Below are 27,432 nucleotides of genomic sequence, written 5' to 3'. Positions count from 1 at the left end.
ATAACTGTAAATATGTACGCACCCAATGTACAAGGATCTCAATATATAAGCCGAATGCTAACAGCTATAAATGGGGAAATCAACAGTAACACAGAAACAGTGGGGGACTTTAACACCTCACTTACACCCATGGATCATCTAGATAGAAAATAAAGAACACAAGCTTTAAATGCTACATTGGATAAGATGGATCTAATTTATATTTATATTTCATCCCCAAACAGTAGATTTCACTTTTTTTTAAAGTGCACATGGAACATTCTTCAGGATAGATCATTCCTTGGGCCACAAATCAAGCCTTGGTAAACTTAAGAAAAACGAAATTTTATCAAGCATTTTTTCCAACCACAATGCTATAACACTAGACACTACTACAGAAGAAAAAAAGAAAAACTGTGAAAACCACAAATACATGGAAATTAAGCAATACTCTCCTGAATGACCAGGAAGTCAGTGAAGAAATCAAAGAGGAAATAAAAAAATATCTAGAAACAAATGACAATGAAAGCACGATAACTCAAAACCTATGGGATGCAGCAAAAGCAGCGGTGAGAGGGACGTTTATGGCAATACAAGCCTACCTCAAGAAACAAGGAAAACACTGAAAAAAACCTAACCTTACACTGAGAACAACTAGAAGAAGAAGAAGAAAACACCCCAAAGTTAGTAGAAGGACAGAAATAAGAAAGATCAGAGCAGAAATAAACAAAATAGAAACAAAGAAAACAATAGCAAAGAGCAATGAAACTAAAAGCGGTGCTTTGAGAAGGTAAACAAAATTGATAAACCTTATGCCAGAGCTATCAAGAAAAAAAGGGAGAGGACAGAGAAAACAGAAAGAGAGATTAAGGAAACAATTCCATTCACCATTGCAACAGAAAGAATAAAATACTTAGGAATATATCTACCTAAAGAAACTAAAGACCTATATATAGAAAACTATAAAACACTGGTGAAAGAAATCAAAGAGTACACTAATAGATGGAGAAATATACCATGTTCATGGATTGGAAGAATCAATATAGTGAAAATGAGTATACTACCCAAAGCAATTTATAGATTCAATGCAATCCCTATCAAGCTACCAACAGTATTCTTCACAGAGCTAGAACAAATAATTTCACAATTTGTATGGAAAAACAAAAAACCTCGAATAGCAAAAGCGATCTTGAGAAAGAAGAATGGAACTGGAGGAATCAACCTACCTGACTTCAGGCTCTACTACAAAGCCACAGTTATCAAGACAGTATGGTACTGGCACAAAGACAGAAATATAGATCAATGGAACAAAATAGAAAGCCCAGAGATAAATCCACGCACATATGGACACCTTATCTTTGACAAAGGAGGCAAGAATATACAATGGATTAAAGACAATCTCTTTAACAAGTGGTGCTGGGAAATCTGGTCAACCACTTGTAAAAGAATGAAACTAGAACACTTTCTAACACCATACACGAAAATAAACTCAAAATGGATTAAAGATCTAAACGTAAGACCAGAAACTATAAAACTCCTAGAGGAGAACATAGGCAAAACACTCTCCGACATACATCACAGCAGGATCCTCTATGACCCACCTCCCAGAAAATTGGAAATAAAAGCAAAAATAAACAAATTGGACCTAATTAACCTTAAAAGCTTCTGCACATCAAAGGAAACTATTAGCAAGGTGAAAAGGCAGCCTTCAGAATGGGAGAAAATAATAGCAAATGAAGCAACTGACAAACAATTAATCTCAAAAATATACAAGCAACTCCTACAGCTCAACTCCAGAAAAATAAACGACCCAATCAAAAAATGGGCCAAAGAACTAAATAGACATTTCTCCAAAGAAGACATACAGATGGCTAACAAACACATGAAAAGATGCTCAACATCACTCATTATCAGAGAAATGCAAATCAAAACCACTATGAGGTACCATTTCACACCAGTCAGAATGGCTGCGATCCAAAAGTCTACAAATAATAAATGCTGGAGAGGGTGTGGAGAAAAGGGAACCCTCTTACACTGTTGGTGGGAATGCAAACTAGTACAGCCACTATGGAGAACAGTGTGGAGATTCCTTAAAAAACTGGAACTAGAACTGCCTTATGATCCAGCAATCCCACTGCTGGGCATACACACTGAGGAAACCAGAAGGGAAAGAGACATGTGTACCCCAATGTTCATCGCAGCACTGTTTATAATAGCCAGGAGGCAACCTAGATGTCCATCAGCAGATGAATGGATAAGAAAGCTGTGGTACATATACACAATGGAGTATTACTCAGCCATTAAAAAGAATACATTTGAATCAGTCCTAATGCGGTGGATGAAACTGGAGCCTATTATACAGAGTGAAGTAAGCCAGAAGGAAAAACACCAATACAGTATACTAACGCATATATATGGAATTTAGAAAGATGGTAACAATAACCCTGTGTACGAGACAGCAAAAGAGACACTGATGTATAGAACAGTCTTATGGACTCTGTGGGAGAGGGAGAGGGTGGGAAGATTTGGGAGAATGGCATTGAAACATGTAAAATATCTTGTATGAAACGAGATGCCAGTCCAGGTTCGATGCACGATATTGGATGCTTGGGTCTAGTGCACTGGGACGACCCAGAGGGATGGTATGGGGAGGGAGGAGGGAGGAGGGTTCAGGATGGGGAACACATGTATACCTGTACGGATTCATTTTGATATTTGGCAAAACTAATACAATTATGTAAAGTTTAAAAATAAAATAAAATTAAAAAAAAAAAGGGGGAGAGGACTCACATCAGTAAAATTAGAAATGAAAAAGAAGAAGTTACAACTGAAAAGAAGAAATACAAAGGATCATAAGAGACTATTACCAGGAACTATATGCCAATAAAATTGACAACTTAGAAGAAATGGACCTACACAAATCAATCAATGTGATATACTCTATTACCAAATTGAAGAATAAAAACCATTTGATCATCTCAAGAGATGCAGAAAAAGCTTTCAGCAAAATTCAACCCCCATTTATGACAAAAACTCCAGAGAGGGGCATAGAAGGAACCTACCTCAACTTAATAAGTAAATAATAAATCTACCTCAACATAATAAAAACCACATACACACAGACACACACAGACACACACATATATAACAAATCCAGAACAAACACAATTGTCAACAGTGAAAATCTGAAAGCATTTTCTCTAAGATCAGGAACAAGACATGGATGCCTACTCTCACTACTTTTATTCAGCATAGTTTTGAAAGTCCTAGCCATGGCAAGCAGAGAAGAAAAATAAATACAAGGAATTCAAATTGGAAAAGAAGTAAAACTGGCACTGTTTGCATATTACATGATACTATATATAGAAAATCTTAAAGATGCTACAAGAAAACTACTGGAGCTAATCAATGAATCTGGTACAGTTGCAGGACACAAAATTAATACACAGAAATCCCTTGCATTCCTGTACACTAATAATGAAAGAGCAAAAAGAGAAATTAAGGAAACAATCCCATTTACAATCACATCAAAAAGAATAAAATACCTAGAAAGGAACCTACTTAAGATTTGTACTCTGAAAACTATAAGCCATTGAGGAAACAAATCAAAGATGACACAAATGGGAGAGATATGCCATGATGCCATGTCTTGGATGGAAGAATCAATATTATCTAAATGCCTATACTACCCAAGGCAATCTACACATTCAATGGGACCCCTGTCACCAATGGCATTTTTCACAGAACTAGAAAAAATTTTACTATTTTGCATGAAAACACAAAAACACCCCCAAATAGACAAAGCAATCCTGAGAAAGAAAAACAGAGCTGGAGGCATGAAGTTCTCTGACTTTGGACTATACTACAAACCTACAGTAATCAAGACAGTATGGTACTGGCACAAAAACAGAAGTATAGATCAATGAAACAGAACAGAAAGCCCAGAGATAAACACACCTACCTATGGTCAAATAATCTATGACAAAGGTGGTAAGAACATATGGTAAAGAAAAGATAGTTTCTTCAAGAAGTGGTGCTGGAAAAACTTGATAGCTAACATGAAATGAGAATACTCCCTACTACCATACACAAAAGTAAACTCAAAATGGATTAAAGACCTAATTGTAAGGCTGGATGTTATTAAAAAAACTCTCAGAGGAAAATATAGGCAGAACACTCTTTGACATAAATTGTAGCAATATCTTTTCTGTCTCACCTCCTAAAATAATGAAAATGAAACCAAAAATAAAACAAATGGAATCTAATTAAACTTAAAAGCTTTTGTACAACAAAGGAAAACATAAAAAAAAGAAAAACCCCAAAAGACAAACCAACAATAGATAAATCTCCAAAACATACAAAGAGCTCATGCAGTGCAATTAAAAAAAAAAACAAAAAAACCCCTCAATCCAAAAATGGGCAGAAGACCTGAACAGACATTTCTCCAAAGAAGAAACAGAGATAGCCAAAAAGAACATGAAAAGATGCTCAATATCACCAGTTGACAGAGAACTGCAAATCAAAACACAATGAGGTATATGACCTCACACTGGTCAGAATGGTCATCATCAAAAATCCTACAAACAAGGCATGCTGGAAAGGGTCTGGAGAAAAGAGAAACCTTCTTTCCTGTTGGTGGGAATGTAAATTGGTAGAGCCACTATGGAGAACATATAGAGGTCCTTAAAAAACTAAAAATAGAGCTATCATGTTGTTGTTGTTTAGCTTCTCAATCACAAACAAGTGACACATTACCCATTACCATATGATCCAGCAATTCCACTCCTGGGCATATATCTGGAGAAAACCGTAATTCCAAAAGATACATGCACCCCAATGTTCATTGCAGCACTACTTACAATAGCCAGCACATGGAAGCAACCTAAATGCCCATCAACAGATGAATGGATAAAGGAGACATGGTACATATATACAATGGAATATTAGCCATAAAAAAGCACAAAATAATGCCATTTGCAGAAAGATGGATGGGCTCAGAGATTGTCATACTGAGTAAAATAAGTCAGACAGAAAAGGACAAATATCATATAACATCGTTTATATGTGGAGTCTAAAAGAAATGATACAAATTAACTTATTTACAAAACAGAGTTACAGATGTAGAAAATAAATTTAAAGGGGAAAGAAAGGGGATGAGGGACACCTTGGGAGACTTGGATTGACATATACACATTACTATATATAAAATAGATAATCGACAAGGACCTATTATATAGTTCAAGAAATTCTACTAAATATTCTGTAATAACCTATATGGGAGAAGAATCTGAAAAAGAATGGATATAGGTATATGCATAACTGAATCACTCTGCTGGACACTTGGAACTAACACAATGACGTAAATCAACTATATAAAATTAAATTTAAAAATTAAAATATAAGCATTCTGGGACTTCACTGGTGGTACCAAGGAGAAGACTCCACCTGCCAATGAGGGGACAGTGGTCTGATCCCTGGTCTGAGAAAATCCCACATGCCGTGGAGCAACAAAGCTCGTATGCCACAACTACTGAGCCACTCTCTAGAGCCTGTAAGCCTCAACTGCTGAGCACATGCACCACAGCTACTGAGCCATGGGCCACAACTACTGAAGCCCACACACTCCTGGGCCCACAAGCAATAACTACTGATCACGCACACCGCAGTAACTGAAGTCCACACACCCTAGAGCTCACAAACCGTCAACTACTGAGTTTATGTGTTGCAAATACAGAAGCCTGCACCTAGAGCCTGTGTTCTGCAACAAGATAAGCCACTGCAATGAGAAGGCCATGCACCACAACAAAGAGTAGCCCTTGCTTGCAGCAACTAAAGAAAGCCTGAGCACAGAAAGAAGACCTAGTGCAACTAAAAATAAATGAATAAGTAAATAAGTTATTAAAAAACAGAAGCATTCGGGCCAAAGAGCATTTATATCCTATTATGTCTAGTCATAATATGTATGTATATATGCATATAATAACACATGTGTATATAATAGTACATTATATATAAAATACATATAATAGTATACATATCAATAAACTCAGAAAGGCAAAAAAGAAAATGCAAAGAGGACTTATGTCAAGATGGCAGGATTACTATACATTTTCTGTTTTTATTTTTTACAATGAACAGGTATTAATTTTATAATAGAACTATATTTTAGAAGTGTTTTTATGACTTTACTATTTGGAGATGTGTGGCATTTAAGTCTATAGATGTCAGATGCTTTTCAGATTTAATAAAAATTAAGTTCATAGACAAGAAAACTATAATTATGTGAAGAATTCATGGAGAGAAAACAATTCCTACCTTGTGGAGAGAAACTGATAAAAACATAACATGTGCTGTGAGACCCAGCAGCGTAATGGAGGCAGTAAATCTCTAGATGGTCTATGCCTTTATGAGTCCCTATAAAGGAGTACCTCTTCTCTCTGTAACGGAAATAACATAGACACACACATTTATTTAAAGGAGAGGCTGAAAGAAAATCATCCTTAAGTACACACTGCAGCTACATAGGCTGCCTGTTTGCAAGTGGGATCTCAAAGAGAAACAGTTGGACATATCATTTATTGGTTGTATGCCCTTGGGAAAGCTATTTATCCTTCCCATGCCTCAGTTTCCACAACTGTAAAAGGGGATAATAATAGTACCAAAGTAGAAAGATTATTATAAAGATTAATATTCTTAAACACAGCACTGTCCGGTACAATAATAATAGTAAATACCATTTGTGTGCTAGGTGTGAGCTTAGTCGCTCAGTCGTGTTTGACTCTTTGCGATCCCATGGGCTATAGCCTGCCAAACTCCTCTGTCCATGGGGATTCTCCAGGCAAGAATACTGGAGGGGTTGCCATGCCCTCCTCCAGGGGATCCTCCCAACCCAGGGATCGAACCCTGGTCTCCCACATTGCAGGCAGATTCTTTACCAGCTGAGCTACCAGGAAGTCTATATATCATTTTTGTGGTTTTAAAGATAAATAAATGGGTGGGGTTGATTCACAGAACATATTACTGTCAGTGATATTTTACTTCTCTCAGCATCTCCAGTAATTCTCATTTCAGAGTTATGAGTGGATATTATTACCACCTGGCCCTCAGATTTGCAAATCAGAAACTTGATTTTATCAGAGCTACCCAAACTTACAAACTCACAGGAACAGATAAATTTAAAAAGGGGAATTTTTTGATTTTTCAAAATGATAGCCAATGGACTAGATTAAATATTATTTACTGATAGTTCATCTATTTAAGCACAGACCACTTAGAAATTACCTGGTTACTGTAAAATTAAAGAAATTGAAAACTCAAATTGGCCCTTCTATCAAATCATAGCAGTGTGCCTTTCTACTTTGTTACCACTTTCTTCTTCCATTGATATGAAACCTTGAGAAGGCACAGCATTACCAATGGAGCATTCTTGTCAAGAATGTTTAATCTGAACCTAATAATTTTTTTAAAAATGTAAGAAAAATGAAAATTAAGGGACATTCTGCAATTTGTCTAGACTTTTAAAAAATATGTCTACAACATGACATAAAAAGGCTGATAATTTTTTTTTTTTTTTTTTTTAGATTAAAGGATGCTAAAGAGGAGGCCTTCTGGGACTGTGGCTGCCAGTGTCCCCATCCCTACTGCATGCTGCTGCCAACCCATGCCTCTGTGGGAGATGCTCTAACACCAGCATTTTCCCAGTCAGAAATGAAATCTGTGTCCCCTGCATTGGAAGTATAGAGCCTTAATCACTGGACCTCCAGGGAAATCCTATTAAAAAAAATTTTTTTTTTATATGGACTTTGTACAAGTTTTGAAAATCCGTCTCTGAAATTGTTTTCAGAGACGTTTTTGAACTATATGAGACAGCAGTTTCATTAATACATGATACCATACTGATGGAGGTAATGAAGACAATGGTGACCCCCTTCAAAAGGTCCCATGCAGGCACTGCTGCACTCAGTCTCCCAACCCTGCAGCAGGCCACCGCTGACCCATGTCTCCGCTGGAGACTCCTGGACACACACGGGCAAGTCTGGGTCAGTCTCTTGTGGGGATACCAGAGACTGAGACAGAACTGTGTCTGAGTGTCTCCTGTGGGGGTACGGGTCAGCAGTGGACTACTGCAGAGCAGGGGCTCTGGGTGCAGTAGACCTGGGTATGGCATAAGCCCTCTTGGAGGAGGTCACCATTAACCTAACCATAGAGCCGCAAGAACTTACACAGGACTGGGAAACAGACTCTTGGAGGGCATAAGAAAAAACCTTGTGCACACCAGGACCCAGGAGAAAGGGGCAGTGACCCCACAAGAGACTGACTCAGACTTGCCCGTGAGTGTCCAGGAGTGTCTGGCAGAGGTGTGGGTAGGCAGTGGCCTGCTGCAGGGTTAGGGGCATTGTGTGCAGCAGCGCCTGCATGGGACATTTGGAAGGAGGTCACCATAATCTTCATTACCTCCATCATAGATTGGCCTCAGGTCAAATAACAGGGAGGGAACACAGCCCCACCCATAAACAGAAAATTGGATTAAAGATTTACTGATCATGGCCCAATATGCCAGCAAATTTGGAAAACTCAGCAGTGGCCACAAAACTGGAAAATGTCAGTTTTCACTCCAATCTCTAAGAAAGGCAATGCCAAAGAATGCTCAAAGTACCACACAATTGCACTTATCTCACACACTAGCAAAGTAATGCTTAAAATTCTTCAAGCCCAGGCTTCAGCAATACATGAACCATGAACTTCTAGATATTCAAGCTGGTTTTACAAAAGGCAGAGGAACCAGAGATCAAATTGCCAACATCAGCTGGATGATCAAAAAAATAAGAGAGTTCCAGAAGAACATCTATTACTGCTTTATTGACTGCCAAAGGCTTTGACTGTGTGGATCACAATAAACTGTGGAAAATTCTGAAAGAGATGGGAATACCAGACCACCTGACCTGCCTCTTGAGAAACATATATGCAGGTCAGGAAGCAACAGTTAGAACTGGACATGAATAACAGACTGGTTCCAAATAGGAAAAGGAGTATGTCAAGGCTGTATATTGTCACCCTGCTTATTTAACTTATATGCAGAGTACATCATGAGAAACGCTGGGCTGGAAGAAGCACAAGCTGGAATCAAGATTGCTGGGAGAAATATCAATAACCTCAGATATGCAGATGGCACCACCCTTATGGCAGAAAGTGAAGAGGAACTAAAAAGCCTCTTGATGAAAGTGAAAGAGGAGAGTGAAAAAGTTGGCTTAAAGCTCAACATTCAGAAAACGAAGATCATGGCATCCTGTCCCATCACTTCATGGGAAATAGAAGGGGGAACAGTGGAAACAGTGTCAGACTATTTTTTGGGGCTCCAAAATCACTGCAGATGGTGACTGCAGCCATGAAATTAAAAGACACTTACTCCTTGGAAGGAAAGTTATGACCAACCTAGATAACATATTCAAAAGCAGAGATATTACTTTGTCAACAAAGGTCCGTCTAGTCAAGGCTATGGTTTTTCCAGTGGTCATGTATGGATGTGAGAGTTGGACTGTGAAGAAAGCTGAGCGCCAAAGAACTGATGCTTTTGAACTGTGGTGCTGGAGAAGACTCTTGAGAGTCCCTTGGACTGCAAGGAGATCCAACCAGTCCATTCTGAAGGAGATGGGGTCGCAAAGAGTCGGACACGACTGAACACATGAACTGAACTGAGCATGGCCCCAACCATCAGAACAAGACCCAGTTTCCCCCTCAGTTAGTGTCTCCTATCAGGAAGCTTCCATAAGCCACTTATCCATCAGAGGGCAGATAGAATGAAAACCACAATCACAGAAAACTAACCAATCTGATCAAATGGACCACAGCCTTGTCTAACTCAAAGAAACTGTAAGCCATGCTGTGTAGGGCCACCCAAGATGGACAGGTCACGGTGGGGAGTTCTGACAAAATGTGGTACACTGGAGAAGGGAATGGTAAACCACTTAAATACTCTTGCCTTGAGAACCTATGAACAGTATGAAAAGGCAAAAAGATAGGACACTGAAAGATGAACTTCCCAGGTTGGTAGGTACCCAATATGCTATTGGAGATCAGTGGAGAAATAACTCCAGAAAGAATGAAGAGATGGAGGCAAAGTAAACACAACACTCAGTTGTGGATGTGACTGGTGATGGAAGTAAAGTCCAATGCGGTAAACAGCAATATTGCATAGGAACCTGGAATGCTAGTGCCTGAAGAATTATAAACAGAGGTTTGTGACATTGTACAGGAGGCAGTGATCAAGACCATCTCCAAGAAAAAGAAATGCAAAAAGGAAAAATGGTTGTCTGAGGAGAACTTACAAATAGCTGAGAAAAGACAAGATGTGAAAGGCAAAGAGGTGAAGGAAAGATATACCCATCTGAATGCAGAGTTCCAAAGAACAGCAAGCAGAGATAAGAAAGCCTTCCTCAGTGATCAATGCAAAGAAATAGAGGAAACAATAGAATGGGAAAGACTGGAAATCTCTTCAAGAAAATTAGAGACACCAAAGGAATATTTCAAGCAAAGATGGGCTCAATAAAGGACAGAAATGGTCCTTTAATAACAGAATGGTCTTTATTAACAAAAGCAGAAGGATATTAAGAAGAGGTGGCAAGAATACACAGAAGAACTATACAAAAAAGTTCGTGACCCAGAAAACCATTTTGGTGTGATCATTCACTTAAAGCCAGACATCCTGGAATGCAAAGTCAAGTGAGCCTTACAAAGTATCACTATGAACAAAGCTAGTAGAAGTGATGGAATTCCAGCTGAGCTATTTCAGATCCTTAAAGATGATGCTGTGAAAGTGCTGCACTCAATATGCCAGCAAATCTGGAAAACTCAGCCATGGGCACAAGACTGGAAAAGGTCAGTTTTCATTCTGAATCCTAAGAAAGGAAATGCCAAAGAATGCTCAAACTTCTGCACAATTGGACTCATCTCACATGCCAGCAAAACAATGCTCAAAATTCTCCAAGACAGGCTTCAACAGTATGTGAACCATGAACTTCTAGATATTCAAGCTGGATTTAGAAAAGGCATAGGAACTAGAGATCAAATTTCCAACATCTGGTAGATTATCTAAAAAGCAAGAGAGTTCCAGAAAAACATCTACTTCTGCTTTATTGACTATGCCAAATCTTTCACTGTGTGGATCACAACAAACTCGGGAAATTCAAGCGATGGGAATACCAGATCACATGACCTGCCTCTGGAGAAATCTGTACACAGGTCAAGAAGCAACAGTTAGAACTGGACATGAAACAACAGACTGGTTCCAAATTGGGAAAGGAGTATGTCAAGGCTTTATATTGCCCCCATGCTTATTTAACTTATATGCAGAGAATATCATGCGAAATGCTGGGTTGGATGAAGCACAAGGTGGAATCGAGATTGCCGGGAGAAACATCAATAACCTGAGATATGCAGATGATACCACCCTTATATCAGAAAGCGAAGAAGAACTAAAGAGCCTCTTGATGAAGGTCAAAGAAGAGAGTGGAAAGTCTGGCTTAAAACTCAACATTCAGAAAGCTAAGATCATGGCATTCGGTCCCATCACTTCATGGCAAATAGATGGGGAAACAATGGAAACAGTGAAAGACTAATTCTTTGGGCTCCAAAATCACTGCAGATGGTGACTGCAGCCATGAAATTAAGATGCTTGCTCCTTGGAAGAAAAGTTATGACCAATCTAGACAGCATATTAAAAAGCAGAGACATTACTTTACCAACAAAGGTCCATCTAGTCAAAGCTATGGTTTTTCCAGTAGTCATGTATGGATGTGTGAGTTGGACTTTTATAAAGAAAGTGGACCCCCGAAGAATTGATGCTTTTGAACTGTGGTTGGAGAAGACTCTTTAGAGTCCCTTGGATGGCAAGGAGATCCAACCAGTCCATCCTAAAGGAAATCAGTCCTAAATATTCACTGGAACGACTGACACTGAAGCTGAAACTCCAATACTTTGGCCACCTGATGTGAAGAGCTGACTCATTTGAAGAGACTCTGATGCTGGGAAAGATTGAAAGCAGGAGGAGAAGGGGACGACAGAGGATAAGATGGTTGGATGGCATCACCGACTCGATGGACATGAGTTTGAGTAAAGCTCTGGGAGTTGGTGATGGCCAGGGAAGCCTGGCATGCTGCAGTCCATGGGTCACAAAGTCAGACATGACTGAGTGACTGAACTGAACTGAATGTTTAAAAAATTCATTCTCACAATCTGAAATTTGATACGTTTGCATATTCAGACTGCTATTTTATTCTTAGTTTAAGATTTAATTATAAGGGAAGATGAAAAACAACATTTCAAAATCTTTATTATTGTTTGATTCTTTCCTGGAAGTCCTTTGAATCTGTTGACTTACTCCATGGGTTCTGCCTGTTCAGAAAATATATATGTAATTACTTTTGTTCATAAAAATGTTTTGCATACACATACCGGTTTCATCTGAATTCTTAAACCAACTAAATGTCATCATCTCAAACTAAGCTTAGTGGGTCAAAAGTTATGTATGCCTTTTGGGGTCAAAAACAAGCGGTCTTGTGTGGTGTAAAGTTAATTGCAGAGGCAGCTACAAAAGAGAAATTCCAAAAATATTTTGAACAATTCTAGCATTTCTGGCCTCCAAAAATCACCATTTGAAGGAAAAAACTGACTTAAACTGTATTTAATAAAGTACCAGATTCTTCATAGTCCCAGTTTGTAACTTTAGTTTATTAAAAAGACTTGTTGGTTTTGTTGGACTGGAATTTAAACATTTTACTGTTTCCTAATTATTGAATACTATTTTTAATTGGTATTAAACTTTTACAAGTGACCCTGATATTATAACTTGTCTCTAATTAAATAATAGTATACTTATATCATCACTTTCATTCTCTAAAAAAATGCCTTTACAACTCAGTTTTATTTATTTTTTTTTGCATTTCATATTTGGTATTTTCCATCATGAAAAACTGTATACATTCATGTTCATAACTGTTTCATTATTATATTTGTTGTTATCTTTCAGTTCAATTCAGTTGCTCAGTCATGTCCAACTCTTTGCGACCCCATGGCCTCCCTGTCCATCACCAACTTCCAGAGTTCACTCAAACTCATGTCCATCTAGTCAGTGATGCCATCCAGCCATCTCATCCTCTGTTGCCCACTTCTTTTCCTGCCCCCAATCCGTCCCAGCATCAGAGTCTTTTCCAATGAGTCAACTCTTCGCATGAGGTGGCCAAAGTATTGGAGTTTCAGCTTTAGCATCAGTTCTTCCAATGAACACCCAGGACTAATCTCCTTTAGAATGGACTGGTTGGATCTCCTTGCAGTCCAAGGGACTCTCAAGAGTCTTCTCCAACACCACAGTTCAAAAGCATCAATTCTTCAGCGCTCAGCTTTCTTCACAGTCCAACTCTCACATCCATACATGACCACTGGAAAAACCATAGCCTTGACTAGATGGACCTTTGTTGGCAAAGTAATGTCTCTGCTTTTCAATATGCTATCTAGGTTGGTCATAACTTTCCTTCCAAGGAGTAAGCGTCTTTTAATTTCACGGCTGTAGTCACCATCTCAGTGGTACTGATAATGAAAGATGAGACCAAAATTATCCTTATTACCCAATTATCTGATCCTTTACCTAAAGGAACCTATCTGGAGATAAGACCAAGGCTGTATCAGATGGAGCAGATACCAGAAAGCAGCATTTATTTCAACTGCACTCACTTAATTTCTGAGAATTAAGACAGGAGTTGAGCTAAAACTTACTTTTGTTTTAGCCAGAAAGAAAGCATTGACAGTAAAATTAATGATATAGACATGAAGAAATGGATGTATTTTAAGAAAACAAATGCATTTTCATAGCCTTTGTGGTCATTTGTTATATCATTTATTTCTAATTCTTATTCTGATTTCAGAGAGTTTTATAAGTTTAGCAAATTGGCTTATAGGGACTAGGTACCATTTTTCAATTTTTCTTTAGTTGCTGTTTTACTTGTAAGTATGAAAATGATTATAGTTTACTACTCATTTCACACACTAGCAAGAGTATCCTCAAAATCCTTCAGCAGTTCATGAACAGAGAACTTCCAAATATACAGGCTGGATTTAGAAGGTAGAGGAACCAGAGATCAAATTACCAGCATTCACTGGATCATGGAGACATCAAGAGAATTCCAGAAAAACATCTACTTCTACTTCACTGACTTTGCTAAAGCCTTTGACCGTGTGGTTGTGGTGGGTAGTAGCTCAGTCATGTTAGATTCTTAGCGACCCCATTGACTGTAGCTCTCCAGGGTCCTCTGTCCATGCGATTTTCCAGACAAGAATACTGGAGTGGGTTGCCATTCCCTTCTCCAGGGGACCTTCCCAACGCATGAACAGAACCTGCATCTTTTGCGTCTCCTGCACTGGCAGGCGGATTCTTTGCCACTAGCATCACCCGGGAAGCCTTGTGCTTAGTCAATCCGTGTCTGACTCTTTGTGACCCCATGGACTGCAGCCCACCAGGCTCCTCTGTCCATGGGGATTCTCTAAGCAAGAATATTGGAGTGGGTTGCTATGCCTCCTCCAGGAGATCTTCCCAACCCAGGGAACAAATCCAGGTTTCCCACATTTCAGGTGGATTCTATACTGACATGAGCCACTAGGTAAGCCTTGGATCACAACAAACTTTGGAAAATTCTTAAAGAGATGGGAGTAGCAGGTCACCTTTCCTGTCTCCTGAAACACTTGTATGCAGGTCAAGAAGCAACATTTAGAATCAGATATGGAAGAAATGACTGGTTCAAAATTGGGAAGGAATATGACAAGGCTGTATATTGTCATCTTGTTTAATTAACTTATATGCAGAGTACATCATGCGAAATGCCAGGCTATATGAATCACAAACTGGAATCAAGATTGTCAGGAAAAATATCAACAACCTCATATATGTAGATGTTATCACTCTAATAGAACAAAGTGAAGAGGAACTAAAGAGCCTCTTGATGAGGGTGAAAGAAGAGAGTGAAAAAGCTGGCTTGAAACTCAACATTCAAAAAACGAAGATCATGGCATCCAGTTCCATTGCTTCATGGCAAATAGAAGGGGAAAAGTAGAAACAGTGACAGATTTTACTTTCTTAGGCTCCCAAATCACCACGGATGGTGACTGCAGCCATGAAGTTCAAAGATGCTTGCTCCTTGGAAGGAAAACTATGATAAGTCTAGACAGTGTATTAAAAAGCAGAGACATCCCTTTGTTGAGAAAGTTCTGTAAAGTCAAAGATATGGTTTTTCCAGTAGTTGTGTACAGATGTGAGAATCAGACTAGAAAGAAGTCTGAGTGCCAAAGAATTTATGCTTTTGAATTGTGATGGCTGGAGAAGACTCTTAAGAGTCCCTTGGACTGCAAGGAGATCAAACCAGTCAATCCTAAAGGAAATCAACCCTGAATATACATTGGAAGGACTGATGCTGAAGCTCTAATACTCTGGCCATCTGATGCAAAGAGCTGACTTTGATCAGAAAAGACTCTGAGGTTGTTAAGGACTAAAGGCTAAAGGAGAAGGGGGCAACAAGATGAGATGGTTAGATAGCATCACTGACTCAGTGAATATGAATTTGAGCAAACTGGGAGATTGTGGAGGACAAAGGAGCCTGGCTTGCTACAGTCTAAGGGATTGCAAAGAGTCGGACACAACTTAGTGACTAAACAAAAGCAGTAGCTGATTCATGTTGTACAACAGAAACTAGCACAATATTGCAAAGCAATTATCCTCCAATTAAAAATAAAAAAATTCAAATTTAAATTCTTAAATGTTATTGCATATGAATGTTGGCTAAGTTTCTAGAAAACAGGTGTTACATCAGAAAAACATCTGCTATGCCTGCCAGCACAGCCTTCTTTCTGGTCCAATTTTTTTTTTTTTTTCTGGTCCAATTCTAACATCTGTAAAGGACTACTGAAAAAAAAACATAGCTTTGACTATACAGACCTTGTCACCAAAGTGATGTCTCTGCTTTTTAATACGCTGTCTGGATTTGTCATAGCTTTCCTTCCAAAGGGCAAGCATCTTTGAATTTCTTGGCTGCAGTCACTGTCCACAGTGATTTCGGAGCCCAAGGTGGGAAAAAAATCTGTCACTGCTTCTACTTTTCCCCTTTTATTTGCCACAAAGTGATGGGATCAGATTTCATGATCTTCGTTTTTTGAATGTTGAGTTTCAAGCCAGCTTTTTCACTCTCTTCTTTCACCCTCATCAAGAGGCTCTTTAGTTCCTCTCCACTTTCTTTCATTAGAGTGGTATCATCTGCATCTGCATATCTGAGGTTGTGATATTTCTCCCAGCAACTGTGATTCCAGCTTGTGATTCATGAACAACTGACTAGTTTAAAATTGGGAATGGAGTACAACAAGGCTGTATGTTGTCACTTCTCTTATTTAATTTATATGCAGAGTACATCATCCAAAATGCTGGGCTGGATGAATTACAAAATGGAATCAGCTCTAAGTATACATATATCCCCTTCCTTTTGAGCTCCCTCCCACCACCTCCTCCCACTCCTCTAGGTCATCACAGAGCACTGAATTGAGCTCTCTGTGCTCTTACATCAGCTTCCCACTAGCCTTCTATTTTACACATGGTAGTGTATATATGTTAGTTGCTAAGTTTTTACAGATCATTGTTAATGTTAATATCATGCTGTTTGGTTTTTTTTTTTTTTTATTCTTCCAATTTTATTTTATTTTTAAACTTTACATAATTGTATTAGTTTTGCCAAATATCAAAATGAATCCGCCACAGGTATACATGTGTTCCCCATCCCAAACCCTCCTCCCTCCTCCCTCCCCATACCATCCCTCTGGGCCGTCCCAGTGCACTAGACCCAAGCATCCAGCATCATGCATCGAACCTGGACTGGCAACTCGTTTCCTACATGATATTTTACATGTTTCATTGCCATTCTCCCAAATCTTCCCACCCTCTCCCTCTCCCACAGAGTCCATAAGACTGTTCTATACATCAGTGTCTCTTTTTTGTCTCGCACAGGGTTATTGTTACCATCTTTCTAAATTCCATATATGTGCGTTAGTATACTGTATTTATGTTTTTCCTTCTGGCTTACTTCACTCTGTATAATAGGCTCCAGTTTCATCCACCTCATTAGAACTGATTCAAATGTATTCTTTTTAATGGCTGAGTAATACTCCCATTGTGTATATGTACCACAGCTTTCTTATCCAATCATCTGCTGATGGACATCTAGGTTGCTTCCATGTCTTGGCTATTATAAACAGTGCTGCGATGAACATTGGGGTACACGTGTCTCTTTCCCTTCTGGTTTCCTCAGTGTGTATGCCCAGCAGTGGGGTTGCTGGATCATAAGGCAGTTCTATTTCCAGTTTTTAAGGAATCTCCACACTGTTCTCCATAGTGGCTGTACTAGTTTGCATTCCCACCAACAGTGTAAGAGGGTTCCCTTTTCTCCACACCCTCTCCAGCATTTATTATTTGTAGACTTTTGGATCGCAGCCATTCTGACTGGTGTGAAATGGTACCTCATAGTGGTTTTGATTTGCATTTCTCTGATAATGAGTGATGTTGAGCATCTTTTCATGTGTTTGTTAGCCATCTGTATGTCTTTTTGGAGAAATGTCTATTTAGTTCTTTGGCCCATTTTTTGATTGGGTCGTTTATTTTTCTGGAGTTGAGCTGTAGGAGTTGCTTGTATATTTTTGAGATTAGTTGTTTGTCGGTTGCTTCATTTGCTATTATTTTCTCCCATTCTGAAGGCTGTCTTTTCACCTTGCTAATAGTTTCCTTTGATGTGCAGAAGCTTTTAAGGTTAATTAGGTCCCATTTGTTTATTTTTGCTTTTATTTCCAATATTGTTTGGTTTTAAATTTACACATGCAGATGGTTTAAAAAATCAAGTAGACCTATAAGACTCATTTTTTTAACCATTTTTCCAATATCCAGAAGCAATCATTTTCAACTGATTTTAGGTATTTCTTTTGGCATTTATGAAGAAGAATATCTCTAAATAAATGACTATATTTCTACCTCTTGATTAACCTATTAATTTCCCACAACTCTCTTTTAAGGAGGTAAGAAAGGGGGATTATAAATAATACATGACTGGGGCTTGATGACTATGGATTTCACAGAACTGACTATGCTGTTTTGTTCAGTAACCCCCAATATCAATTTATTGAGAGCCTTCTTTTTAATCCAGTTAGATTCTCCAAAAAAGAATCTTTCAATCTTCTGCCTAGTGTTACTAGCATTTTACAAACAAAATAGTTAAGGACTTGGGCTGTATATTGTCACCCTGCTTATTTAACTTATATGCAGAGTACATCATGAGAAATGCTGGGCTGGAGGAAGCACAAGCTGGAATCAAGATTGCCGGGAGAAATATCAATAACTTCAGATATGCAGATGACACCACCCTTATGGCAGAAAGTGAAGAAGAACTAAAGAGCCTCTTGATGAAAGTGAAAGAGGAGAGTGAAAAAGTTGGCTTAAAGCTCAACATTCAGAAAACTAAGATTATGGCATCTGGTCCCATCACTTCATGGCAAATAGCGAAACAGTAGAAACAGTGGCTGACTTTAGTTTTTTGGGCTTCAAAATCACTGCAGATGGTGATTGCAGCTATGAAATAAAAAGACGCTTACTTCTTGGAAGGAAACTTAAGACCGACCTAGATAGCATATTAAAAAGCAGAGACATTACTTTGCCAAAAAGGTCCGTCTAGTCAAGGCTATGGTTTTTCCAGTGGTCATGTATGGATGTGAGAGTTGGACTATAAAGACAGCTGAGCGCCGAAGAATTGATGCTTTTGAACTGCGGTGTTGGAGAAGACTCTTGAGCATCCCTTGGATTGCAAGGAGATCCAACCAGTCCATCCTAAAGGAGATCAGTCCTGGGTGTTCACTGGAAGGACTGATGTTGAAACTCCAATACTTTGGCCACCTGATGCGAAGAGCTGACTCATTTGAAAAGACCCTGATGCTGGGAAGGATTGAGGGCAGGAGGAGAAGGGGACGACAGAAGATGAGATGGTTGCATGGCATCACTGACTCAATGGACATGGGTTTGGGTAGACTCCAGTAGTTGGTGATGGATAGGGAGGCCTGGTGTGCTGTGGTTCATGGGGTCACAAAGACTTGGACACGACTGAGTGACTGAACTCAACTGAACTTGGGTTTCATAGTAAGAGTGTAAAATATCAGTCTGGTCTGTTTTTGGTAAAGTACTCTGCCAACTAGAATTTTCCAAATTTCCCCATTTGGGAACCTTCTGATTTACCAAAGAATGAACATTGTCTTTTGCTAGGATGATGGGTGGAGAGGTACTTGTCCACTTGCAGATGACAGAACAAGAATGCAAGAGAAATGTCCTAAATAGACTTCCAACCAGGCTTGCTCTTATTTTTCCCTTTAACCTGCTTCTGTAACTCTGGTTCTAATACCCAAGTTTCTTGGAAACCATCATGCAAACAGAACTGTTTGCTGGCTTTACCTACTGCTGGTTTTAAGATTCAACTTGCTTGGATTTGCTAAGTCATTTAGCTGTAGTCCTTCTGCCATCTAGTTTCCACATTTTGGTACCATCATTCTTCTCCCATTCTCTTTTTCCCTTCTTGTTTTATCCTTCTTAATAAAACATTCAATATTATGTTTTATTTTAATGTGGTTTTGAAAGGGGATGGAGTTAAATATATATGTTCACTCTACCTTCTTTAACCAGAAATCAACATTGCTAATTTTATTACCTACTGAGTAATTTCTTCTTTTTAACATTTGTTAGATTTGAGACAAATACTTTTTTTTAAAAATGAGAATTTCTATTTTAAGAAAATGGGAAATTACCATAACCAATTCCTATACTCAGTCTCACAGTAAGATTGCTCAGAGATTGCTATTTATATATCATCTATTTTATATTGAATGCTTTTATTATGGCACAGGCCTGAGTTCTTCACAGCATGGGGGGATGTTTGGTACTCTATTGCCCTGGTAACAATAACTAAGAGCCATATATTACAGAGCTCAATCTGTTAAGAGTCAGGACATGGACAAGATAATCAAAATTTCGAAATAAAAAACTGGGCACACAGTTTAACCTTTAGAGGAAGTAAGCAGGCCCACCGATCATGGGCCGGACAATGTACTATGTTTGTTTCATTATCTTACTAAATATATATATATGCAATTCTTTTTAGTTATTAAAGACAATGTCATATATACATTTCATTATTTCACATAATACATGTATGACGTAGTTTTTACTGTACAAGCTTTATGAAAAAAATATATAATAATGTAGCTCTGTATGTACTCAAGTGATCAATTGACAAAACATAGTACCTAAAGAAAGTAAGGTATAGAACGGAGTGTATGTATAACCTGCTGCATTCTGTAAATACTGATATAGATGTGGTGACACATTCAACATTTCTGGAGGAGTGCATGAGTGGTAGCAGGGACTGCCTTTGGAGAGGGAAAATAGATATCTGGGCGAAAAGACTTGGAAGGGTAATTTTTCACTGCCTTTGTATACCTCTCAAATTCTATGTCGTGCAAATAACCTATTCAAAAATAAATAAAAGATAATTATAAAACACATATAATTTGGCTTCTTCAGTCCTGCCAAGCTCCAGATCATCTGATTGTCAGCCACAGACAGAGAGTAGCTTTTTTGGCAAAGCTATCTTTTTTTCCCTTCCCTGCTTCCTGATGTGCCCGTTTCTTGTCAAACTTTATTGAAACCTGCATAAAGCAGCAAATCGACTCCAGCATTCTGAATTTTTCTGCTTCATTAGAAGTGTAAACACTTTGGTAGAAAGATGGCCTGATTCTCAAATGTATCAGATGATGGCTTAGATACTTTGCTAACCTACCAGACTGAGATGGTGAGTGGGGTCCTCACCACCCTTCACCTGACTGCTTTGGCCAAGCCAAGATTGTTTTTTAGGGTCTATTACTTGCAAGAATTTCTGTTATCTGCAGGCCTATCACATTGAATAGCTATCTAATTATGGTGAATATAAACACATAAATGAATAATTTTATTTATAGGATTAGTCCACCTAATTTTAAAAGGATTATGTAATAGAGATTGTTAAGTCTGTATTTTAAATTTTCCAACTGTTTAGTAATTATAGCTGTCTTCTTTCCCCAATTCCAAGATCTAGTCAAGGGTCATACATTTTATTCAGTTGTCATATCCATTTAACCTTCTTTAATATTTTTTCTGATAATAGTATGGTCAGTTCAGTCAATTCAGTTGCTCAGTTGTATCTCACTCTTTGCAACCCAATGGACTGCAGCCAGGCTTCCCTGTCTATCACCAACTCCTGGGGCTTACTCAAGCTCATGTCCATCGAGTTGGTGATAACCATCCAACCATCTCATTCTCTGTCATCCCCTTTTCCTCCTGCTTTCAATCTTTCCCAGAATCAGGGTCTCTTCAAATGAGTCAGCTCTTCACATCAGGGGACCAAAGTACTGGAGTTTCAGCTTCAGTATCAGTCCTTCCAATGAATATTTAGGACTGATTTTCTTTAGGATGGACTGGTTGGATCTCCCTGAAGTCCAAGGGACTCTCAAGAGTCTTCTCCAACACCATAGTTCAAAAGTATCAATTTTTTGGCTCTCAGCTTTCTGTATAGTTCAACTATGACATCCATACGTGACTACTGGAAAAACCATAGCGTTGACTAGACGGACCTTTGTTGGTAATATCTCTGCTTTTTAATATGCTGTCTAGGTTGGTCATAACTTTTCTTCCAAGGAGCAAGCCTGTCACTGTTTCCATTGTTTCCCCATCTATTTGCCATGAAGTGATGGGACCAGATGCCATGATCTTAGTTTTCTGAATGTTGAGTTTTAAGCCAGGTTATTCACTCTCCTCTTTCACTTTCATCAAGAGGTTCATTAGTTCTTCATTGCTTTCTGATATTAGAGTGGTATCATCTGAATATCTGAGGTTACTGATATTTCTCCCAGAAATCTTGATTCCAGATTGTGCTTCATCCAGCCCAGCGTTTCCCATGATGTACTCTGCATAAAAGTTAAATAAGCAATTTGATCTCTGGTTACTCTGCCTTTTCTAAAACCAGCTTGAACATCTGTAAGTTCAGAGTTCATGTATTGCTGAAGCCTGTACTGGAGAATTTTGAGCATTACTTTGCTAGGGTGTGAGATGAGTGCAATTGTGCGGTAGTTTGAACATTCTTTGGCATTGCCTTTCTTTGGGATTGGAATGAAAACTGAACTTTTCCAGTCCTGTAGCCACTGCTGAGTTTTCCAGATTTGCTGGCATATTGAGTGCAGCACTTTCACAGCATCATCTTTTAGGATCTGAAATAGCTCAGCTGGAATTCCATCACCTCCACTACCTTTGTTCGTAGTGATGCATTCTAAGGCCCACTTGACTTTGCATTCCAGGATGTCTGGCTTTAGGTGAGTGATCACACCATCATGGTTATCTGTGTCATTAAGATGTTTTTTGTACAGTTCTTCTGTGTATTCTTGCCATCTCTTCTTAATATCTTTTTTCTTTTGTTAGGTCCATACTGTTTCTGTCTTTTATTGTGCCCATCTTTGCATGAAATGTTCCCTTGGTATCTCTAATTTTCTTGAAGAGATCTCTAGTCTTTCCCATTCTATTGTTTTCCTCTATTTCTTTGCATTGATCACTGAGGAAGGCTTTCTTATCTCTCCTTGCTATTCTTTGAAACTCTGCATTCAAATGGGTATATCTTTCCTTTTCTCCTTTGCCTTTTATGTCTTTTGTTTTCTCAGCTATTTGTAAGGCCTCCTCAGACAACCATTTTGCCTTTCTGCATTTTTTTTTCTTGGGGATGGTCTTGATCACTGCCTTCTGTACAATGTTACGAACCTCTGTACATAGTTCTTCAGGCACTCTGTCAATCAGATATGATCCCTTGAATCTATATATCATGTCCATAGTATAACTGTAAGGTAATTGATTTTGGTCATACCTGAGTGGTCTAGTGATTTTCCCTACTTTCTTCAATTTAAGTCTGAGTTTTGCAATAAGGAGTTCATGATCTGAGCCACAGTCAGGTCCTGGTCTTGTTTTTGCTGACTGTATAGAGCTTCTCCATTTTTGGCTGCAAAGTATATAATCAATCTGATTTTGGTATTGACTATCTGGTGATGCCCATGTGTAGATTCTTCTCTTGTGTTGTTGGAAGAGCGTGTTTGCTATGACCAGTGCGTTCTCTTGGCAAAACTCTGTTAGTCATTGACCTGCTTTGTTTTGTACTCTAAGGCCAAATTTGCCTGTTACTCCAGGTATTTCTTGACTTCCTACTTTTGCATTCCAGTACCCTATAATAAAAAGGACATCCGTTTTGGGTGTTAGTTCTAGAAGATCTTGTAGGTCTTCAAAAAACCGTTCAGCTTCAGCTTCTTCAGCATTACTGGTTGGGGCAGAGACTTTGATTACTATGATATTGAATGGTTTGCTTTGGAAATGAACAGGGATCATTCTGTCATTTTTCAGTTTGCATCAAAGTACTGCATTTTGGACTCTTTTGTTGACTATAGTAACATCAGTCAGTTCAGTTCAGTTCAGTCGCTCAGTCGTGTCCAACTCTTTGCGACCCCAGGAATCGCAGCATGCCAGGCCTCCCTGTCCATCACCAACTCCCGGAGTTCACTCAGACTCATGTCCATCGAGTCAGTGATGCCATCCAGCCATCTCATCCTCTGTTGTCCCCTACTCCTCCCGCCCCTAATCCCTCCCAGCATCAGAGTCTTTTCCAATGAGTCAACTCTTCGCATGAGGTGGCCAAAGTACTGGAGTTTCAGCTGTATCATCATTTCCTCCAAAGAAATCCCAGGGCTGATCTCCTTCAGAATGGACTGGTTGGATCTCCTTGCAGTCCAAGGGACTCTCAAGAGTCTTCTCCAGCACCACAGTTCAAAAGCATCAATTCTTTGGCGCTCAGCTTTCTTTACAGTCCAACTCTCACAATCATACATGACCACAGGAAAAACCATAGCCTTGATTAAATGGACCTTTGATGGCAAAGTAATGTCTCTGCTTTTCAATATGCTATCTAGGTTGGTCATAACTTTCCTTCCAAGGAGTAAGTGTCTTTTAATTTCATGGCTGCAGTCAGCATCTGCAGTGATTTTGGAGTCCAGAGAAATAAAGTCTGACACTGTTTTCCCATCAATTTCCTAAGAAGTGATGGGACCAGATGCCATGATCTTCGTTTTCTGAATGTTGAGCTTTAAGCCAGCTTTTTCACTCTCCACTTTCACTTTCATCAAGAGGCTTTTTAGTTCTTCTTCACTTTTTGCCATAAGGGTGGTGTCATCTGCATATCTGAGGTAGCTTCTAAAAATTAATTCAACTCTATATTCAATGTATTCTATATTTCCATAGGAATGACAAATATAATAGAAAACTGCAAAATAAATAATAAACAAGCCAGGTCTTCAGAGCAAATATAAGCTATTGGAAGAGAGAATTATGTACAATATTCAGTACAACATTCCACTTCCATTCTAGACTTGGAAATTTTAAATGAAGCTAAAATCTTAGTTATAGAAGCTAATTTACACTCCAACGTTCTAGTCCATAGTTTCTCATGTCAATCATTTTACCACTAGTATTGTGTATCATTATAAATACATATCACATTACATTGTACAAATTTGTTTATTTATCTGCTTCCTTAGCTGGTTTATGAGCTCCTCCACAGCAGGAACTAGAGGTCATGGCATAACATCTATTATAATGTACACACAATAACTGTGTGAATCATAAGGTAGGAAATTAAATCATTGAATGAAAGGCAAAGTGGTATTAGAAGATCAGATAAGGAGTAGTTTTAATCCCACTGGATAGCTTGGAGAAAGCTACAAAAACAAGGGCGCATTTAAAGAAAACTGAGATCTTAATATATAGAACTATAATGAGACAGGATTATGTGTAGACACAACAGGAAAATTTTGCAAAAGTATGAAGGTAAAAAAGGTACTGGGTATGCCTTACAATGTTCATAATCCAGTATCAGTGGAATTTCAAGCTTCTGTGACTGATAGATGCATTAAATATAGGGAGGAGTAGTGGGAATAACACCTAGACATATTAGCAGTGATCTGAGTGGGTCATCTTTCGCAGAGCTGTACTACCATGGCACGAATAGTATAGGTCTATCAAAATGGTGCACAAAATGGCCTTTGAGAATTTATCCATATGTCTAAACACAATTCAGATGTTTATATATCATCTTAGAATAATGTAGAACACTCTTTACCAATGGCATTTCATGGAATAATACACTCCTAGAGAAATGCAAACATCTGAAGAATCGAGTTCAACCCAGTGTATTTTCCCAAATAATCTGACCTTGTGACACTTCTGTCATAAAATTCCTATTAACATCTTAGTTTGGAAAATATTATTGTTATTTCCCTACATTTAATATATAAGGTATCACTAAAACTTAAGTATGAGTCATCAAATGGGTCTATTTCAAGCTTTACGATGTTATATTACTACAATATTACTACTTGGAACAACTCCTAAATATTCACCAGTTTGGTAGCAAGCAGAGGATATGAGCTAGTATCAGAAGAAATTATCACAATAAGTTTACTTTTATCTTGTATATCCAGACTACACGAATTATTTAAGAGTTTATGGTGGGTTATACTAAGCTATAGTGAAATTTAGGCAGATAAACATAAAGTTTAATTTAGATATACTTCACTAAAAATATAAAGAAAGTGGAAACAAGATGAAAGTCTACAAATAGGGGAATAGTTAAATAAACTTTGGTATCTCATACTACACAATATTGCAGTCTTTAAAAAAATGAATTAGAGCTATTTCTACAAGGTATTGAAGGGTCAGAAATGCAAGGTGAAGGTGTGTAGGTATGTATGTATGTGTGTGTATGTAATCCCATCTTTTAAAGCAATGAACAATTCCTATGTATGTGTATGTACATATGTGTTATACAAATTGAGAATAGGAATGATACATACTAGGTTAAGAAAAGAAGACTGTGTGGTATGAATATGATAAGAACTTTATAAGCATATACAAAATAAGATCTAAAAAAATGAAAAAAACCTAGAGAATTTACATCAAAGTTGATTCTAACTAACACAATAAATCTTTCCTATCTGATTTCTTTGATGACTTCTTACAGTAAAGGCTGGGGCAAGTGGGATATAGCATAAGTTACATATTCTGTCGTGATCTGATTCTTACTTTTCTCACATTCCAGTATATATTCTACATTCCAGCTATAATAAATCACCTAGTATTTACTGGAATATTCTGTGCTACTGCATATTCCAGTGTCTTGGTACATACCAGGTCCATTGCCCAAAATGCCCTTTTATTTTTTGTTTCTTTGCATGTGGAACTCTTACCTAAAAAATCTGCATAAGACATAGTTGAAAAAATCTTAAAAATACGTGTTGCACAATAAGCATTAGGGCTTCCAAGGTGGCACAGTGATAAACAATCCACCTGCCAATGCAGGAGATGCAAGAGATGCTGGTTTGATACCTGGGTTAGGAAGATTCCCTGGAGAAGAAAATGGCAACCCACTTTAAGTATGCTAGCCTGGAAAATTTCATGGACAGAGGAGCCTGGAGGGCTACAGTCCACAGGGTCCCAAAGATTCGGTTGCGACTGAGTGACTGAGCACATATACATAATAGGCATTAAGTATAACCACCAGGCAGATGGTGATTGCAGCCATGAAATTAAAAGACGTTTACTCCTTGGAAGGAGGGTTATGACCAACCTAGACAGCATATTAAAAAGCAGAGATATTACTTTGCCAACAAAGGTCCGTCTAGTCAAGGCTATGGTTTTTCCAGTGGTCATGTATGGATGTGAGAGTTGGACTGTGAAGAAAGCTGAGCGCTGAAGAATGGATGCTTTTGAACTGTGGTGTTGGAGAAGACTTGAGAGTCCCTTGGACTGCAAGGAGATCCAACCAGTCCATTCTGAAGGAGATTGGTCCTGGGTGTTCTTTGGAAGGAATGATGCTAAAGCTGAAACTTCAGTACTTTGGCTACCTCATGCGAAGAGTTGACTCATTGGAAAAGACTCTGATGCTGGGAGGGATTGGGGGCAGGAGGAGAAGGGGACGACAGAGGATGAGATGGCTGGATGGCATCACTGACTAGATGGACATGAGTTTGAGTGAACTCCAGGAGTTGGTGATGCACAGGGAGTCCTGGCGTGCTGCAATTCATTGGGTCGCAAAGAGTTGGACACGACTGAGCGACTGAACTGACGACAGAAATTCAGAGTCCTGACTAGAGTTGTCAGGAAAACATAGTATATGAATTAGTTCTCAAAAGATCAGCACTTTAACAAAAGTGAGAAGAGAAGGTACAGGCATACTTTAGATATATTGCAGGTTCAGTTCCATACCATCACTATAAAGCAAA

The 27,432-nt window shown here is 38.5% G+C and overlaps 1 protein-coding gene across 10 annotated transcripts in view; it reads right to left on the bottom strand.

Annotated features, from left to right (window-relative positions):
• Window positions 1-27,432, bottom strand: part of MBD5 (methyl-CpG binding domain protein 5) — a 491,337-nt gene that overhangs the window by 153,116 nt on the left and 310,789 nt on the right. For 2 of the 10 annotated variants that reach the window (XM_070390118.1, XM_070390129.1), the window contains exon 1: window positions 6,295-6,418. The exons of the other annotated variants lie outside the window; for them this stretch is intronic. The gene's annotated coding sequence lies outside the window, so the exon portion shown is untranslated. Of the gene's footprint in view, window positions 1-6,294; window positions 6,419-27,432 lie in introns of those variants that run through there. 10 annotated transcript variants of the gene reach the window in all.

The sequence above is a fragment of the Bos mutus genome, chromosome 2, assembly GCF_027580195.1.
Source record: "Bos mutus isolate GX-2022 chromosome 2, NWIPB_WYAK_1.1, whole genome shotgun sequence".
Lineage (NCBI taxonomy): Eukaryota > Metazoa > Chordata > Mammalia > Artiodactyla > Bovidae > Bos > Bos mutus.
The sequence above is the reverse complement of the archived record's forward strand: the minus strand, read 5'-3'. Positions and strand labels throughout refer to the sequence as shown.